General features: G+C 35.2%; 1 long non-coding RNA gene across 4 annotated transcripts in view; it reads left to right on the top strand.

Moving 5' to 3' along the window:
• The window catches only part of LOC145263055 (uncharacterized), a 153,656-nt gene extending 147,359 nt beyond the window's left edge, over window positions 1–6,297 (top strand). For all 4 annotated transcript variants that reach the window (XR_013864473.1, XR_013864469.1, XR_013864470.1 and 1 more), the window contains one exon: window positions 5,632–6,297. This is a non-coding gene — a long non-coding RNA (uncharacterized LOC145263055). The remainder of the gene's footprint in view (window positions 1–5,631) is intronic.
• Window positions 6,298–17,647: the final 11,350 nt, after the last annotated feature.

Raw genomic sequence — 17,647 nt, 5'->3', positions numbered from 1 at the left:
ATATGTTTGTGACAAGAAAAGTAGCTTGAAATGTGAACGTGTGTTTTTGTGTGAGACTAGGAAAGGCTCCCACAATGGATACTGACGGACAAACGACAGGTCAAACAGTAGACCTTATTTTTGTCTTTCACAGACATCATATAGTAATGATGAAAGTCAATTAATTCATAGAGCACAACATCGTGCAAAAATATAAAAATTCGCCTGACATAAGGGCATTGGTGTTTGCAAATGATAACATTTCGCCCCACATTTGGGCATTAAAACGTCTCATAGTGGCAAGGTAATTTCGAGGCTTTGTGCTGTCACACACACACACACACACACACACACACACGCTCGCATGCAAATAACCGGATGTTTATTAATTTTAATTTCCCCGCGTATTTGCACAAAATCAGCAACAACATAATTTCAAATACACCCACACGCTTTTCTCACAAGAACAAAAGTAAAATGGACATATTTCTGGCGGACGTAGTTCAAGACAGTACCACGTGACACAAGTGACCAATGAGAAAATATAGAAGATTGTCTTTTTAACACTTTTCCAAAAACCAAATAGCAGCAGCAATCTTGTGCTGGAGCCAGTTCAAAAGTATTTAATTGCAACAAACATTCTTCGCTTTTTTTCCTTCTTTCTTCTTCTCTTCTCGCTCTGACATGACACGAGAGCATGCCTCTCGTTTTCATCTCATCGTCATTTTCAAATCTGCCGAAACCATAATTACACACGCCACGCAGGCACTCAAAAGTCACCCTTATGCACACACGCACCCATTCGGTACATTTTCTATAAGAATTAATAACAACGGATTACTTTCTTCATGGGACTTCTGAATAAGGCGAACTTCGCCAGTTAAAACACAAAGGATATTATTTTCACACAAGACTTTCACCTTCCAATCTTATTATTTCAACAAAGAACTTTCATCTAACATGATCTTTTAATCTTAATAATTCCACAAAGGGTTTCTCACCTACTTTGAACATTCTAATCATAATGAACTCTTACCGATTGGACCTTTGCTTGTTCATCTTGTTATTTTTGTTGAAAAATAAATGCAGTGCATTTTAAACGAGAAGGAGGTGTCATTTTGTTTTATTCCTTTTTTTTATTATTTTTGTTTGGGGCAGAGAAAGTTAATTTCACTTAAACTTCTTTTCCCCTACAGCTTCGAGCTGTGAGTGAGAATTTGATGTCCATTCAAGCCTGCATCCTTTTGAATTCTGGTGATCTGAAAAGATAATTTTAATGCCAAGAATATCCTCAGCAGTTATAACATGCAATCTAATTGGTTCAAACAAACTGGACAGACAAACCGTCCAATAAAGAGCCTGCTTATTTCTGCAGAATTTCTTACTATATAAGCTTTTGCACACGTAAATCAAACCAGTCAGTCCAGTCCAGCCGGTTAAGGATGTAGTTTTACCGGTAAACAACAATGTTGCCTGATTCTGTCATGGTGCCACATAAAATCACCAACATGACTTTGCGCGCATTGTACACCTAAATTCTAAACGTGGAAAGCACCATATCTAATTAATTCTTTTCAACAAGTTATTTTGCGCGCGCGCGCGCGCACACACACACACACACACACACACACACACACACACACACACACACACAAGATGTTTACTTTTCCTTTCAAGAAGTAACCACACATATCCCCTCTCAACATAAAAACCTGTAATCATGAACTTTTGCCTTTTCTACAAGACATTCATTGACATGGACTATTTCATGAACACTTGATGCAAAAACCTTAATGTTGAAATAATTTGAATGACTTTTTCTTAAACATGTTAATAAATTTTATCCTATAAATTAAACATGTTAATAAATATTGCTATTTTATCCTAGCACAGCAATCTAGAGTTCTTCGATTGTCATTATTTTTCCAAAGTTATTCACGCCTTTTAAATTGTATGCATGTGGATGGGACTTGGTGGGACTCTTCTGTAAGTCGGAGATCTGGTGAAATTTATCTTTAATGGTCCCAGTCGTATACTACCATTTTCAACTTATCGATATCTCTTCACCTGCAACCATGATTATGATAATATCAACGGATTCCAATTACGAATTGGAGAATACTGACACACGCCGCACATAAACCTACACTGGTGACTCTGCCGTGAGTCCTATAAAACTAATGAATCCATTGTAGTGACCGCTACATATGGCCGGAAAAACTCTTCAACAGTGACATATCATAGCAGTCACCATTTTAAACACTCATACCTATGAAGTACGCACAAAAACACAATGTCGTAATTTGCCCATCCGCATACATGCAATAAAGGAACTATGTTGCATTTCACGCGTAGTGATACAACAAATAGTTTGAAACGTTGTAGAACATGGGTATATAAACTTTTGCACGTGTAAATCAAATCAGTTCAGGATGCGTTCTATGAATAAACATCATCGCTGCCTGACTCCATATTTGTTTGACGTTAAACCACCCAACATGACTTCGCATGCATCATGCATCTAAATTCTTAGCATGGAAAGCACCATATCGAATGATTTTAATTCATATGGATGTGGATTTGACTCAGTAGGACCCTTCTGTAAATCGGAGTCCTATATCTGGTGACTCTGCCGTGAGTCCTATATCTGGCGAACCCCGACTGCAAAAGCAACACGCAACCTCTACACATTGGTCGCCACCCAATACCCATATCTGGTGACCTTCATGAGTTTGGAATCTGACAGACATTCCAATGAAATATGATCTCACATTTTAGCTACGCACAAACTCTTCGCAAGTCTTCATATGAATCCGGAAACTGAGGACTACTCAGCCACGACGTGACTGCTCACTTCAGTAAATGTTATTAAATAAATAGTTATTCACGCCTTTTTAATTCATGTGGATGTGACGCGGTAGGACGCTTCTGTAAATCGGAGATCTGGTTAAATTTATCTTTAACGGTCCCAGTAATACTCTACCACTTTTGACTGATATTCCTGCATCTGCAACCATGATCTCTAAAATCGATGGATTCTTCTTATGAATTGGTGAATACTGACTCACACCCCATATCTTATATGTAGTGACTCCGTCATGAGACCTATACCATCGTCGACGTTTATTTAGTTAACGTCAAAACGGTGTAATTTTACAAGCTGCCCCTTTTTGTGATGCAGGAGCTAGAGACTATCTTCACAACATAAACTGTTAAATTCGGTGAAAATTTCTGCTTTGTTGTTGTTTGTTCTCCTTTCTTGCTGAATTGATTGTTTTCTTTTACGGCCGACACGAAATTTCCTCCCTTACTTAAACGGGGAAAAATCTCAACATTTTCATACATTTTTTTTTCTTCTTTTTTTTTTTTACATAGGCATCACCACTTATCAAGGCCCAGAGGCCACTCGAGGATAAGGGTTAAAGAGTGTCCAGTAATAAATTAGACAATATAGTGATCGTTAGTAATGGAAATTCGGTAAATTTTTTAACGTAAATGGAATGGCTCATCAAGAATTTGTTCACGTTGGACTTGAGGACACCATATTATAGCTAGCTGAAAAGCAGGCAAATGGAAGAGAGTTCCACAAGCGTGCAGTTCTACGAAAAAAAAAACTTTGTTCATGGAATCTACGTTTAGGTCTAGGCACAGATAGAGAGTGGGGGAAATTATTGATAGTGTTTTCAGCTAGACGAATGTTTCTCATGAAAGTTTAGTGATTGGAGCTACGACGAGCACTTGCCATGAGAATAACGATAAAGCAGAGACAGGCTTGCAACGTCTCTTCTGTGGGGAAAGAGGTTGCAGGGAAGAGCCACTAGGTTACAAAGTCTATTTTGAACTCTGTCAAGGCAGAAGAAGTACTTCTGACAGTTCCTGCCCAGATATAGCAACAGTACTCCATCCTTGGATGTACCTTGCTCTTATACACGTAGAGAATTGCAGCAGCAATGAGATATCTACTGAAGCGGTAGAACGATTCCACCAGTTTTCCAGCAGCCTTGGCAATGGATTTGCCATCTCAGATCAGGAGTAAAGGTCAGACCTAGAAACTTGTCAAAACATGGAGCTTTCTCAAGACGAGAACCATCCATTTCAATTGATGCCAGACAGGGATCAGAGCTTTGATGATGTAAAGATAGAAGTTTGGTTTTAGATGCATTAAAATTAACCACCCACCTCTTTTCCTATAGCACCACGTGATCAAGATCAGAGGAGAGAGAATCAGAGAGAACTTGATTGTTTATGGCGTTTGAAATGTTGCCATAGATGATAGTGTCATCAGCATAAAATGTCAACAAATGATCTTAGGATGTGATTTGGGAGATCTTTTATTATCTGTATTTAAACCTAAATGTAGATTCCATGAACAAAGTTTTTTTCTTAGAACTGCATGCCTGTGGAACTCTGTTCCGTTTTCCTGCTTTCCAACTGACTACAATATGGTCGTCTTCAAGTCCAACGTAAACAAATTCTTGATGAGTCATACCCTTTAGTAATACAATTTACCAAATTTCCACTAATAATGATTGCTACATGTTGCCTTTGACCACTGTACACTCATTAACCCTTATCCTCGAGTGACCTCCGGGCCTTGATAAGTGGTGACTCCTATGTAAAAAAAAAAAAAAAACGTAAAAAACTACCCTTCAAAATCCATGTTAATGAAATCAGTACACGTACGATATCATTGAATTAAATGTTGATTTAATATTTTTACCAAAAAATTGTTGATTCAATATTTTTACCAAAAAATTGTTGATTCAATATTTTTACCAAAAAATAATATAATTGCAAAATAAATTTTGTGTGATTTTCATGATCACAATTCCCACGAAAATTTCAAAATGTAATTTTATAATATTTTTCTTGTATGCATAAACGTGTCAGAATTTTTTTTTTATAATCTTGAAAATAATAATAATAAAACAAAAAACAGACAAAATTTGCATCCCATCAGCCGTATTTTATTTAATTATTAATAAATAATTGTTTAAACTTATTTTTTCAATGAATAAATTGTCAGTGTAATCATTTAAAGTGTGAAAAATATAATTAAAATCATTTCATTGATATTTTTCACATTTTAAATGAACTTTTAATTTTGTTTTATTATTTTTATCGCTACAGCACGTTTAATAAAAAAAAAATCGAGTCACCATGTAAAAAATAAATAAATAAAATTGACACTGTAGACATTTTACAAAAGTTATTTCAAATTCTAAGGAAAAACATTGATAAACAGATTCCATCAATATTTTCAGAATATTATTGAAGTTGGAAATTTTAAACCAATAATACTGTTGGTAATTCTTAAAAATGTCCGTGAACTTAAACCTACTACCAAGTTAAATTCAATCTTTATAAAATCTTTATTGAAAAATATTCTAATTTAAGCAAACTTTTTTTTTTATTACTCCAAATAGGAAAACCTAAATTGATAAATAATTTTATAATCTACAAAAACTACGGAAATTAAGGTACAATAATGTTTTAAATTCTGTAATAAGTTTAAGCTTAAAATTTAATTTTGGACATTTCGAGCTTCCATAGAAATTCTGCACATTGTTTTTTCATTTGTTTTGGTTCAGGGCAGTTTCTGTTTCTAAACTTGCTTTTTTGGTAATAATTAAGCATTCTTTCTTTTTGCAGCATCTGCTTTATTTGGTTGGAACAAATCTCTGGAAGAGACATTCTAATAGGAATCACCATTTTCAACACGCACGCGTATGGAGTACACGTAAAGACACAACATTGTGATTTGCCCATTTGCACATGTGATAAAAGGAACTATGTTACGCTTTGCACATAGCAATACAACAAATAGTCCGGAACATTCTGGAACTCGCCTACATAAGCTTTTGCGCATGTAAATCAGACCAGTTCAGCCAGCAGTACAATGAGTAAGCAACTCGCTGCCTGACTCTGTTGTCGCGTGATGTAAAAACACTAACATGACTTTGCACACATCATACACCTTAATTCTCATCATGGAAAACACCATATTCAACAAGGATTAATTCTTTTCAACAAGTTATTTCAAACTGTTATTTTCATATGTAATAAACACACACATATGCACACAAGACGCATACATATTTTAATGACTATTTTCTTTTCCCTCCAGAAAATAACCACACGTGTTCTCTCTCAACATGAAAATTCATAATCATGAACTTCTTGCCACTACAAGACGCTCATTAACAAAGACAGTTTTATAAACACTTGTTGCAAAAGCCTCAACGTTGAAATAATTTGAATTACTTTTTTTTAAACATGTTAATAAATGTTATTATTTTATCCCAGTACAGCGATCTAGAGGTCTTTATCGAATGTCGTTATTTTTCCGAAGTTGTTTTTTTTTTTTAACATGGGGGTCACCACTTATCAAGGCCTGGAGGCCACTCGAGGATAAGGGTTATTGCGTTTACAGTAATCAATGAGATAGTATTGTAGTAATCATTAGTATTGGGCGGTTTGTCAGGAATTTGTTTATGTTGGATTTGAAGACATCCAAGTTGTAGTCAGGTGGGAAACAGGCAAACAGAAGAGAGTTCCACAACCGTGCACTTCTGAGAAAGAAGCTCTGCTCATGGAATCTACGTTTGGATTTTGGCACAGATAAAGAGTGGGGAAAATTATTGACAGTAGTTTCAGCCAGACGGGTGTTTCTCGTGAAAGATTGGCGAGGGGGGGGGGGACCAGAGATTGGAGCTGAGATGAGCACTTGCCATAGAAATAACGATAAAACAAAGACAGGCTCGCAAGGTCTCTTCTGTGGGAGAGAGGCTGCAGGGAAGAGAAAAGGGCACCCCCACCAAACCACGAAGTCTATTTTGTACTCTGTAAAGGCAGGATAGGCTGTTTTTAGCAGTTCCTGCCCAGATGTGGCGAAGATCTGGTGAAATTTATCTTTAACGGTCCCAGTGATACTCTACCACTTTTGACTTGTAGATATCCCTACACCACCTGCAACCATGGTTTTTAATATTGACGGATTCCGACTGCAAATTGGTGAATGCCGACTCATACCTCACAGACCTATATATTTAGTAAAAATACATTTTTTTAATTTTTTTTTTATTTACAATTAATTGATTTATCTTTCAAATTTAACTGACTTTTCGAGTTTTCGGAGTCGCTGTGAAAACATTTTCATTATAATTCTTTAACGTGTAGAAATACATTTTTTTCCTTTTAGAGATATAATCTTTCAAAAGCAATAAAAAATTAATCGAAAACTTATGAAAAATTATGATAAGCCGGCTTTCCAAATCATACTTTAGCAGTTTTCACCATTAAATTACAGTGTGTGTGTGTGTGTGTGTGTGTGTGTGTGTGTGTGTGTGTGTGTATATATATATATATATATATATATATATATATATATATATATATATATATATATATATATATATATATATATATATATATATATATATATATCTATATATATTAAAATTTAAGGAAAAAAAAGGATCAAGGGAAGTCATTCACATATAAAATTATTTGAGTGACCTCCCTTGCTGAAACCGTCTCGGTACAGTTTTAAAACTGCGGTTTTATCGTTTTTTGTTTGTTTTATTTTTAAACAGGGGGATAACTCTATTTTACTAAAAGATTAATTTTTTTCTCGTGATATAAGCGTTGGTTGAATTTTAAAATAAAATACGTATTTAATACGTTTTTAAGCCAAATTACAGAGCAATATTTTGTAAAATAAACAAATATTTATTTGTTCAAAATTAAAATTTCAGTGATAGAGACACTTCTTAAAAATTTTATCCATTCTTTTCTTGCCATGATGGTAGAATGGAAGAAAGTCAGTACAGGATCCGCGTGTTCATGGCACAAAAAGAATGAATAAACACCCACTGAATATATGTCAGCCTATGTCACGGTAACATGAGCGAGTTCCTAACAGTATTTTGTATATTTTTTAATTTTTAACTCATTTTCCCAAACTTGGACCTTTATTATTTATGATATTCATAAATGACTTACCCGATGAAATTGTCTCTGAGATGGGTATATTTGCCGACGAGCAGGCACGTAGGGAAACTAATGAGCACATATCTAAGGTAACGGCTGAAACCCTAGAGAATGCCCTTCAATCTGTAGTGTAGTGGGGTCAAAAATGGATGGAAACGTTCAACGCTGCCAAGACAAAGCTTGTTTCCTTTAATAATTACATGGAACCCTACCAACCGCCAATAGCTATGGCTAGAGATACTTTACCCGAGAGCACTTTGTTCAAGCTCCTTGGCTTAACGTTCACAGGAAACATGAGTTGGAATAGATATATCAAGATAATTGCTAAGGCTACTGCAAAGAAGGTGGGCTCTCTATACCGTGCTAGAAAGTTACTTACGCCTGAGAATACCTGTACCTCTACAAAGCCACGATTCGTCCATGTATGAAGTCTGCTGTTACATTTGGGCTGGTCCATCTGCTGCTAGTCTCTCGCTACTAGTATTGTTTTTTTTTTAAATCATAGTAATGCCATTGAAATGACGCCCCTTTTTGGGTCACCAGATGCATTTTGTTTCAATTTATTTTGTAACAGAACCCCCCCCCCCCCCCAAAAAAAAACAGTAAAATAAATCTAGTACCACTTCAGCTAGCAATCTAGTTTATTTTAATTAAGCCGGAGTTACGTGATTTCATCTTGAGTGAGATGATCACGCTGACCAATACGGATTTAGTTAGTCGTCAGTACAGATCACTCCCACCTCTCCTTCTTCTTTAGGTGGGGTGTTATTTGCTGGGTTTACGTTTCTGAACTATTCGTAGTTTGGGCTTCAGAGGTCATATTCCAACTTAAATTTATTAGAGCAAGGGGTCCGCCGCAGAACGACTAACAGAAACCACTAACCACAAAGTATTTCACAATAGTTAAGTGTTTATTATTATTATTTTTTTTATTAATATATCCTTAATTAGTAATTAATAGTTATTTAAGGATTAATTAAAGAGAAGGGCATTCAAATAAGGTTAGTTAGAATACCCAACCAGGGCATTTTTTTCACAAAATGAATAGATTCAAGAACCTGGACTTAAAGTTAATGAAGTAGTATGTTAACAATTTGTTTTTTTTTTAAACATAAAAAAATCGTTCTGAAGCATTTCAGTCATAATTACTGTTGTTCATGAAATTCAGAAAAACATTTCAAATTATTTCATTCATAATTAACTTTCTCTTACAATTCAGAAAACATTTCAAATTATTTCATTCATAATTAACTTTCTCTTACAATTCAGAAAAACATTTCAAATTATTTCATTCATAATTAACTTTCTCTTACAATTCAGAAAAACATTTCAAATTATTTCATTCATAACTAACTTTTCCTTACAATTCAGAAAAACATTTCAAATTATTTCATTCATAATTAATTTTCTCTTACAATTCAGAAAACATTTAAAATTATTTAATTCATAACTAACTTTCTCTTACAATTCAGAAAAACATTTCAAATTATTTCATTCATAACTAACTTTCTCTTACAATTCAGAAAACATTTCAAATTATTTCATTCATAATTAACTTTCTCTTACAATTCAGAAAACATTTAAAATTATTTCATTCATAACTAACTTTCTCTTACAATTCAGAAAAACATTTCAAATTATTTCATTCATAATTAACTTTCTCTTACAATTCAGAAAAACATTTCAAATTATTTCATTCATAACTAACTTTCTCTTACAATTCAGAAAAACATTTCAAATTATTTCATTCATAACTAACTTTCTCTTACAATTCAGAAAACATTTCAAATTATTTCATTCATAATTAACTTTCTCTTACAATTCAGAAAACATTTAAAATTATTTCATTCATAACTAACTTTCTCTTACAATTCAGAAAACATTTCAAATTATTTCATTCATAATTAACTTTCTCTTACAATTCAGAAAAACATTTCAAATTATTTCATTCATAACTAACTTTCTCTTACAATTCAGAAAACATTTAAAATTATTTCATTCATAACTAACTTTCTCTTACAATTCAGAAAACATTTCAAATTATTTCATTCATAACTAACTTTCTCTTACAATTCAGAAAAACATTTCAAATTATTTCATTCATAACTAACTTTCTCTTACAATTCAGAAAACATTTAAAATTATTTAATTCATAACTAACTTTCTCTTACAATTCAGAAAACATTTCAAATTATTTCATTCATAATTAACTTTCTCTTACAATTCAGAAAACATTTCAAATTATTTCATTCATAATTAACTTTCTCTTACAATTCAGAAAAACATTTCAAATTATTTCATTCATAACTAACTTTCTCTTACAATTCAGAAAAACATTTCAAATTATTTCATTCATAACTAACTTTCTCTTACAATTCAGAAAACATTTAAAATTATTTCATTCATAACTAACTTTCTCTTACAATTCAGAAAACATTTCAAATTATTTCATTCATAATTAACTTTCTCTTACAATTCAGAAAACATTTAAAATTATTTCATTCATAATTAACTTTCTCTTACAATTCAGAAAACATTTCAAATTATTTCATTCATAACTAACTTTCTCTTACAATTCAGAAAAACATTTCAAATTATTTCATTCATAACTAACTTTCTCTTACAATTCAGAAAACATTTCAAATTATTTCATTCATAACTAACTTTCTCTTACAATTCAGAAAACATTTCAAATTATTTCATTCATAATTAACTTTCTCTTACAATTCAGAAAACATTTCAAATTATTTCATTCATAATTAACTTTCTCTTACAATTCAGAAAACATGTCCAAGTATTTGATTTATGATTCAAATAAATTTCTTCCCAAAAGATCATAAGAATTATTTCGAATTAATCCGCCCCAAACACACCTGGAAGTTAAATTAGTTAATGATTAATTCTGTACAATTTAATAGTTTGAGAAAATTAAGTTTCGACTATGTCGGATCTCCATTAAATTCAAATCCATCATTAATCTCCTATATATATATATATATTCGTATCCTATATATATATATATATTCGTATACTATATATATATATATATATATATATATATATATATATATATATATATATATATATATATATATATATATATATTCGTATACTATATAGAAAATAATTATATAGAAAATAACCATTTAATATTGGCCTTTTGGTTAAGATTACAGTGCAGCATCTGTTCTCGTGATATGCTTCTTCGGGTCAAGATCAAAGCTCGCCCGATTACCGTACGTGAGGCCGTCGTGGGGGTTAGGGGGTTAGGGGACAGGGAAAGACAAATGGTCTACATTACGATCCCGGCGAGGCCGGGTGGTGGTGGTGTCTTTTTCTGATCAGGATCTAATCGCTTTCTTTAAACACCAACTACGGGTGAAGATCAGATGTGATAGAAGAAGGCTGCATCGCGCGGCATTTGACAGAAGATGGATACATGTAGCAAGTCTGTGTGCACGAAAAGGAGCCAAATTTGAATACGTGTTCCCTGCCTAGTTGTGGAACGCGCAGTTCCGTCAAGTGTAACTTAAACTTTAGCCTCTTGGCTAGCCGAGTGAATGCTCCATCCCTCCCTGATTAGGAAGCCTCCAAGATTCTCACCCCCCTCCTAACTGCAATTTTTTCTTTTCACCCCTCCCTCTAAATTTCACCCATCTTGGAGAGAGAGAAATCAATCACTAACCCTCAATCCCTCAGCCCCCCAAATTTTCTTTTCTCAATTTCGTCTCATCTAAAGAGAATCCCCACTTAGACACTGGCCCATAGGAGCTCAGGTTCCTTTACAAACCGAAGTGGAACGGGCGGTCTATAAACTAGATGGGATTGAGAGGGTCCTACTAACCACTGCTTGTATTCCCCCCCCCTGACACAAATGAATTATTATATCATCATTATTATCTTTTTTGGTTTTACACGTAAATAAAAAATGTTTTAAACAATTGGGTGCTAAGTAGGACGTCCCCAAGTACGAAAGGGCGAATGCGGTATTATGGTGGAAGAATATTCTAGCTAAGAGAAACTTTTGTTTAGTTCTAGAGTGACAAGGATGACCAACGACCCCCATTTCCCCCTCCCCTTTGGAGTTGGCCTTGTGCCTAAGTTTTTTGTTCATGTTTATTTTTTACCTGCATAAAAGATTTAATATTTCAGAGTGTAGTATCTGTTCTTTAGTGCTGCATTTCAATTTCTTGTTCTCTGTCAGTGGAGGAGAAATCCTTTACGACTGAGGCAATTTTAATTTTTGTTCCTTTTCTCCACGTTACAAAACAACCCTGGTGTCTAACTCTAAACTATTCTGTCCTCATTTAATGGAGAAGAAATCCTTCTAGACTGAGATTTTTTTTTTTTAGAATCAATTTAATCTTTTCGGAAATACTCTTCAACCAACATCTCAGGGACGTTTATAATTCGGTTTAATTTCAAAATAATCGGGAAAAGTTCAAGTGTCAGTCGCATAATTTTATTTCTTTAAAAATTATTAAAAATTCAGGAAACATTTCATTCGATTAATTTTCTGTTAGTACAGCAATGTACCCCCCCCCCCCAAAAAAAAAAGTATTTGGAGAAGACAAATCGTGGCTGACTCTGGTGAATGTGTTAACTTTGGGCAAATAATTTAAAAACTATATAAAACAGTGTCAGAGTGTTTTAGTTTGAACTGACTAAAAATGCAAAACATAACAATGTAATCTTAATCGGACGTCGAGTGCGATTCGTTAATAATTCTTTCCTCATTATTAAAAATCCGGAAAACCAATTTTAATCGTGCATGAGCATGCTCGTCCTTCGGTTGCAACTCGTTATGAGATTTTACTGAACCGATATGTGCAGCCATTGGGGCCAATCTATACAGACACGAATAAAGAAAGAGAAAAAAAAAAGGAGGGAGGAGCAAGGCTTCTTCTACAACCTTCCACCACCACCTCCTCATAAGCACAATTGTCTACCCCACTCACTTGAACCATCGTTTCTCATTGTGTCAAAAAATGATTGACATGTGGTATGCATAATGGCGGCTGAAACTTAACTTAAAAATAATATAGACTGCGTGTGCTAAAATAAAAAAAAAACAAAAACAAATGTTATTTTGTTCAATTTTTTGAGAGGTGCCTTTCATATTTCACATGACTTTCATATTATTTAAGTAATTCGTTTAATTCAATAAAATCGCCTGATTTCCTTTCCTTTTCTTTCTTTTTTTAAATTTATAGGGGTGCAGAAGTTTAAGTAACATTAAATTTCTTTGCCCCAAACAAAATAATAAAAAAAAGGAATGAAACAAAACGGCACCCCCTTCTGATTTAAATGCACTGCATTCATTTTTTTTAACAAAAACAATAAGGTGATTAAACAAAGATCCAATTGGTGAAAGTTCTTTTGAAGTTATTATTATTAAAATGTTAGATGAAAGTCCTTCGTGGAATCAAGGAGTTTAGAAGGTCCTGTGTGAAAATAAGGAGATTATTTTAAAGTTTGTGATCATCTGGCGAAGTTCGCCTTACTTAAAAATTCCCACGAGGAAAGTAACTCGTGAGGAAAGTGATTTGTTGTTATATTAATTTAGAAAATGTGCGGAATGAATGCGTGTGTGCATAAGTGATTTTTGAGTGTCCGCGTGGCGTGTGTATCATGGTGTTGGCGGTGTTGGCATGTTCTCGTTGTGTCGTCGAATCGAGAAGAAAGGAAAAAGGCTGAACTCTCTCCAAGACTGTTTGATACGTTTTATACAGCTTTGGCTCCAGAACACGATTGCCCCTGCTGATATTTTGGCTTTTGGAAAAGCGTTAAAAAGACAATCTTCTTAATTTCCTCATTGGTTACTTGTGTCACGTGATGCTGTTTTCAACTACGTCCGCCAAAAATAGGTTCATTTTACTTTTGTTGTTTTGAGAAAAGTGTGTGGGCGTATTTGAAATTGCGCCGTTGCTGACAAAACCTATTTTTTGTGCAAAACGCGCGGGGAAAATTGAAATGAATAAAGGTTCGTTTATTCGCGCGCGCACGCTCGAGCGCGTGTGAGCGACTGCACTAATTTCCACTACGGCCAACAAAATCAGCGTGTATGTGCGTGTGTGTGTGTAGGGGGGGGGGAAGAGAAATATTAACTCACCATGTGACTAGCACATTTCGAAATAAAAATTTTCTTTTCCTTCTCCAAAATGCAACAATCAAAAAGATATTTTTTTTTTTCAATAAAATTTAAGGTTCCTATTTGTTTTGAGCAACAACTACGTTTCCCATCACCGATAATCATTTTTCAAACAGATAAAAAATCAATAAAAAAAAATCTGCTAAAATTCTTTTACAATACGAAAACCAACTACGAAATTAACGAAACTGTTCCTGAACGAGATTTGCACACGAAGAAAAAAAAATAGTTAATTAAATTGTAACTATTTTTATATTTTTTTCCTGTATTTTAACGTTTGTAAAATCAAGAGTTAAAAAAAATGTCTTTCGTTCCATAATAAATCGTAGTTCATACAACATAAAGATTAAAAAAACAAAAAAAAAAAAACAAAAAAAACTAGGCAAGTCCTATTTTTCTTCTCAACCTGAAATGAGAAAATTAATTAACATTTTTTTTTCTATAATCACAGTTTGAATTGATGAAAAGTTTTTGCCTGGAATGAATTCTTTAAAATTTATTTACTCGAGATTTGAAGGGATTTTGCCTTTTCATGTTCGTATTGTTTGGAGTCATCGGACTACTGTTCTCATTTTAATTGTGATTTTCACAACGTTTCATCAGTCGAAGTAACCTCCAGCCTTCTTCAGGTGTATCTTGTCGAACTCGGGAATGTTTCTGTCGAACTCGGGAATTTGAAAGGAATTATTTACTTCACGGGGGTAGCGTGCTCTTGTTCCGTCAGCCATGACTGGATTGAGGTCCTAAGTAATTCGAAATTGTATTCTTCGGTTGCCCACACTAAGGATTGAACCTTCAGAAGAATATCATTTTTCCATTGATTTTTTTTTCAAGTACTCTAACCACTGCGACACGGACCCTTGCGGACAATTCTAGTACGAATTTTAGGAGCCTTAAACCTATTTTTATTTCTACTTGTAAATATCACTATTTATTAAAAATTATTACTCTCTCCCCCGTCTCCCTCTCTCTCTCTCTCTCTCTCTCTCTCTCTCTCTCTCTCTCTCTCTATATATATATATATATATATATATATATATATATTTACTTATTACTTGTATATATTATCTGTTGTTTATAATTACTGGTTCCCATATCGTATTAAGTTCTATACTTGGTCTATTTAGCAGTTGGTTATTCCCCAGCATATGTGCTACTTCTTTCATTCGTCTTACTCTCCACCGTTCCTTTCTCTTTATAATTTTTACTTCGTCACAAAATGGTAGATGGTTTCCATTTTCTTTCCAGATAATACAAAAATAGAAACATATTGAAAACCTTGCCAAAAACTGGCAAGGATGACTAACCACCTCACATTCCTATGCCGATGCCGTGATCTTAAGCTAGTACCACCAGGCTTAACGTTGAAACTTCTAGTCAGCCGTCCCAGACGAACACAAAGGATTGCAAAACGAGTCGGGCATGAACTCGTCCGAGACAGAATCTACAACAGTCGGTTAAAGAAACATCAATTACAGACAAAAATTTCAAACAACCTTACCCCATTCCTAGAGGATATATATCGGACTGATGACAAAACTCGCATCCATGCATACCTGGACATATCCTATAAGAAAGAATTTAAGGAGGTTAAGTGTCACCAAATAAAGAAATTGGAAAATCTAAAAGCCAATGACGCCACCATTCGCCAATACGGGCCATTGTCAACCAAAGTAAACGTCAGTTAACTCCCTCTGAGGAATCAGTGCTAAACAAAGGTCTCAACCATAAAGCAGATTCCATACTTAGATATGATAGCTCCAATAGAGGAGGCAAAAAGCCCCTGCACCCCCTCGGGGGTCCGGGCGACAAGATCAAAGTGTAGTACCTGTTCCGGCAGATACTGCAAGCAAAGACCATATGTGGGGGCAACTCCACATATAAGACCTTGGTCAATGTAGGGGCAACCCTTCATACCAATTGTCACTATCCAGCTCCCCTACTCCCCGGGGAGTTGGTCCCCATTTCCCCTTCACTCCTCACTTTAAAAATCGGCCTTGTACCTAATTTGCTCGGTGGGGGAGCAAATAAATACCATCTGTTCCGGCAGATGCTGCTAGCTATGACTAGCAAAGACCAGATGTGGGGGCAACCCCACATGCCTGACCATTAACCAGCTCCCATTTCCCACCTCTCGGGAGCTGGTCCCCCTTTTCCCTTCCTCCTCCCTTCACTCCTCACATTAAAAATCGGCCTTGTGCCTAATTTGCTCGGTGGGGGAGCAAATAAATACCATCTGTTCTTCAGATGCTGCAAGCTATGACTAGCAAAGACCATATGTGGGGGTGACCCCACATATAAGACCTTGGTAAATGTAGGGGCAACCCTTCATACCAATTGTCACTATCCAACTCCCCTACTCTCCGGGGAGTTGGTCCCCATTTCCCCTTCACTCCTCACATTAAAAATCGGCCTTGTGCCTAATTTGCTCGGTGGGGGAGCAAATAAATACCATCTGTTCCGACATATGCTGCAAAGCTAAGACTAGCTATGACTAGCAAAGAAAATATGTGGGGGTAACCCCACATATCTAAACTTGGTCACTGAAGGGGCAACCCTTCATACCAACAGTTTCAAATCCAGCTCCCATTTCCCACCTCTCGGGAGCTGGTGCCCCCTTCCCTCCCCCCTTCCCCCCATCTCCACATTAAAAACGGCCTTGTGCCTAATTTGCTACGTGGGGAAGCAAATAAATACAAAGCTCCAATAGAGGAGGCAGCCTTGAATAAACCCAAAGCACAAGGAGATGAACTAAGGTAGAAAGTGAGACAAGCACTTGAGAATTCAAAGCCTCTAAAAACCGAACCTCACAGGAAGATGTATTGGCTATCAAGTTTTTGTGCGTTGACAGTGATATCATAGTACTACGAGCTGACAATGGCAATGCTACAATAGTAATGGATAGAGCAGAATATTCCAAGAAATTAGCAGATTTAATAGAATCTGGTGGCTACTGTAAAATGAAAAAAATGACTCTGAAAACGGAAAGGAAGCTGTCACAGATCCTCAGTAAAAATAAGGACCTTATACCACCTGCGAAATACAGACATCTAGTACAACATTACGGCAAGCTATTACATCTATACGGCCTCTCTAAGATCCGCAAAGACGGTATTCCATTAAGACCTATTGGTTCAGCATGCCATCCATTGAGCCGATTCATGGTAGATATAATCACGATAATCATCGGCAAATCTCCATCATACGCCAAGAACTCAGCTCACTTCTTGGAAATAATAAACAATGCTCCCATTCATTCCAACCAGATGGTGAGTCTAAATGTAGTCAGTCTGTTCACGAAAGTAACCACTGATTAGATTCTGACAGTGATACGGGATAAGCTGACATCGGATGCCTCACTGAAAGAACGCACTTGCATCCCAATTGACAATATAATGGAGATGTTGACTTTCTGTGTAGAAACTAAATACTTCATGGTTGGATCCGATATATATCGGCAGGAAGAAGGTCTGGCGATGAGGTCACCATTTTCCCTGCTACTGGCCAATGCATACATGGAATACT

Source organism: Euprymna scolopes, chromosome 38 (assembly GCF_053919585.1).
Source record: "Euprymna scolopes isolate OS-2025 chromosome 38, ASM5391958v1, whole genome shotgun sequence".
Lineage (NCBI taxonomy): Eukaryota > Metazoa > Mollusca > Cephalopoda > Sepiida > Sepiolidae > Euprymna > Euprymna scolopes.
This window is presented reverse-complemented; position numbering and strand designations above follow the sequence as displayed.